The 3489-nt window shown below is 33.9% G+C and overlaps 1 protein-coding gene across 13 annotated transcripts in view; it reads right to left on the bottom strand.

The window, feature by feature from the left end:
- LOC122626902 (peripheral plasma membrane protein CASK) overlaps positions 1–3489 on the bottom strand; it is a 119294-nt gene that overhangs the window by 108532 nt on the left and 7273 nt on the right. The window lies entirely within an intron of this gene.

Here is a 3489-nt window from a genome sequence, read left to right on the forward strand (position 1 = left end):
CTATTGATAATCGTCGATAATCTAATTTTCCAGGCCGTCGAAATGGATGGTTGGTGATTATTTTGGAAAGATAGATATTAACGGGCAATACAACTTCAACACGCAGCTTATCACACTCCAAAAACTTTTGAATTCGAGCGAATTGGCCAAATCTCATCTAACGAAGTCACGTCAGTTCCTATCTCGTGGGCATATGACGGCAAAGGTCGACTTCGTTTATGGTGCTTTACAATCGCTTACGTTTTGGTATATAAACGCTGCTCCTCAATGGATGTCTTTCAATGCTGGCAACTGGGAAAGGCTTGAGAACAGCGTCAGAAACTTCGCTACCGATCGTTCTTTGGATCTAGATGTTTACACGGGTGTACACGGTCAAATGACCTTGCCCAATGCTCGTGGCAAACAGCAAGATATATATCTCTATGCCAATGGCACGAGTAGAGCCATTCCCGTCCCCAAGTTCTATTGGAAAATAATCTACGATCCACAAAGCAAGAAGGGTACGGCGTTTGTCGGTTTGAATGATCCCTTTATCAAGTCGATAACTGAAGATATCTACATATGCTCGGATATCAGTTCCACGATCGAATGGCTGACGTGGAGACCTAACGATATCAAAGCCGGTATCTCTTATGCGTGTACCATCGACGATCTACGTGAAGCTATACCGACCATTCCTAAATTTCAAACGGTTGGTATTCTAACGTAAGAATCAATAGGAATAATTTCAAAAAGATTTGAACAGTTCGCAAAATAAAACGCCAAAAAGAATATTTACTCTAGTTGGAACGTTCGATTATTACCTTTGATCTTTGACACGTGATGATTACGTCTTAAGTTAACACGATTGACCTAATTTCTCGATATTCTTATTAATAATGTAAATTTTAGAGAAAGCAGTGAATCAAGGTATATCGTATTATCGCGCGTGTCGCGTCTTGAGATTTTGTCTCGTCACTATTATGTTCCTTGAATTTTCCAGGATTCTCTCTCTCTCTCTCTCTCTCTCTCTCTCTCTCTCTCTCTCTCTCTCTCTATCTCTCTCTCTCTCTTTTTCTCGATTTCGAGTTTATCACGAAAAAGCGTAAGGAAATTTTATCTCGATAATTTCGTTACCGATTACCTTTCCACCATCGACCCATCTTCCCGTTTTCTTCATTCCTATGTTTTATATATATATATATATATATATATATATATATATATATATATATGTACAAGCAGATCTATCTATCTATCTATCTATCTATCTATCTATCTTTCTATCTGTACACACACATACACACAGATACGTTTGAGTACCGAAAGTAATTTACACGAATATGGTTCGTTTCAAAAATCGAAGAAGGAAATGCCATAACTAAATGAAAAATGTATTGAAACAGTGCTAGAGTATGTGCAGCGTAATCCTCATGCATCAGTTCAAGAGATTTTAAGGATAAGCGATATTTCAAAATCCTCTGTTCATCGTATTTTAAAGGATCAAAAACTTCGTCCATTTCGATTGTCCATTGGACAAACATTGTGACCTGGAGATGAAATTCAACGTGTCAATTGTTCAACAGTAGATAGTAAAAAATAAATAAAAACAGGTCAATAGTAAATAGTACTATGTCAAACAGTATTTTTTAAGACGTATACAAGAGAATGCAAAATTTAATTTACAAATTTTGTAGACAGATGAAGTTTCACCAACAAGAGTATATTTAATCGTCACAAGCAACACACATGGTCTGATAAAAATTCTGATTTAAAAAAAAAATACGAATAATCAAATATGACACACTATCAATGTCTATGGGATACTTAATAAGTACATTGTTGGACCATATTTTTGTAAAAGGAATTTCTACGGACAAAGACATAGAAAGTTTTTAAAATTCAAATTACCAAATCTCTTGAATGACACCGAAATTCCCTTATCCATGCGACAAATAATGTATTTTCAACAAGACAAGGCTCCAGTACATAATTCTCAAACTGGCAGATATTCAAATGAGAAATATCCAAAAAGATGAATCGGTACACAAGGTCTAATTGCTTGGCTTCCACGGTCACCAGATTTGACACCCCTTGACTTTTTTTTTAAGGGAATTTTTAAAGGATAATATGTATTCGCATCTAATAAATAATGTCCAAGAAATTCAAAAACACGTAGCGTTAGAAAGATTACAAATTACAAGAAAGATAATTATAGGATGTCATGAAAAATGTACAGAAAAGAATGGAGAAATGTTGAGAGTGCGATGGAGAACCATTTGAACATCTTTTGTAGAGTAAGTAGTGTTAGAAATAATAAGATATCTTATCGATATCAGAAGATGATTCATATTTACAAATAAAACATTGATAGAATGGAACGAATGAAAGACAACTGGACCGATGCATAAAATGCATGAAAATTTCATAGAATTATGTAGTGCCTAATACTACTTAATTTTGTCATACGACATTTTTCTTGATTTCTAATTCTTTCAAAGCTATAGCTCGGCCCAGTTCCGTAGGACACCCTATATACATGGACTATTACACTCGATCGATGACCCTCTTATGTCTTTAGAAACACAATATCAACTTTTCCTATATAATCGTTTTGATTTTCACGGTCTATCCTAATTAAAAATCGATTAAGTATTGATACATTTCATATCGCGTATCATTAAAACATATTTCGTTTTATTTACCGTTCAAATTTACATGCAATTACGAACGAGCGTATTAGAATTTTCTTACTAGAGATACTTCCATCTATAGTTCATTGATCTATTATAAATAAGAAACTAAAATCGATTGTACTGTACGAAAGAGAAAGAACGCATATTGCAAACATACTTTTTTTATGTCTTATTAATCTTTAATTTCTTAATATATTTGATCTGAGAGTACGTCATAAAAATAAATTATCATCTATCATCATTAATACACTTGTACAAACTGATAAGAAAAAATAATTATCATTAAACATTAGTGAATAATATATAAGAGAACTAAATGATCCTGAAACGCCATATGAGGTGAAAGAAAATTTCAACAGCACCATGCTATGGATCGTGTCTCTCTTCATTCATATTTTATTAGTCGATGCCAGATCGATCGAAAATGATGTCGAAAATGGTAAGAATAATGTTCGATAATATGTTTAATAATAATATCACTTTTCGAGTTGAAAATTTTTGTCTATTTTTTGTTTTCTATTTTTAGACAACACGACTGATACAGAATTTGCACGCAATAATTGCGTTCTATCCATGAAATATAAGTATGGCGATCTTAAAGAACCACAGCCATTGATTCTAACTCGAAATGGTACTGCATCGGCGATACTTTATCCCAACATTAACGGTACATTAAAGGTGCAAACGGATCAGTCGATTTATTTGGCATGCCCGGGAGAACAGAATTCTCTAAGAAACATGAACTACGCCCAAGAAGTGAAAGCTACCTGCGTAAGGAATAAAATATTTCACGTTAACGGTGAAAATCGAAATT

The sequence above is a fragment of the Vespula pensylvanica genome, chromosome 2 (genome assembly GCF_014466175.1).
Source record: "Vespula pensylvanica isolate Volc-1 chromosome 2, ASM1446617v1, whole genome shotgun sequence".
Lineage (NCBI taxonomy): Eukaryota > Metazoa > Arthropoda > Insecta > Hymenoptera > Vespidae > Vespula > Vespula pensylvanica.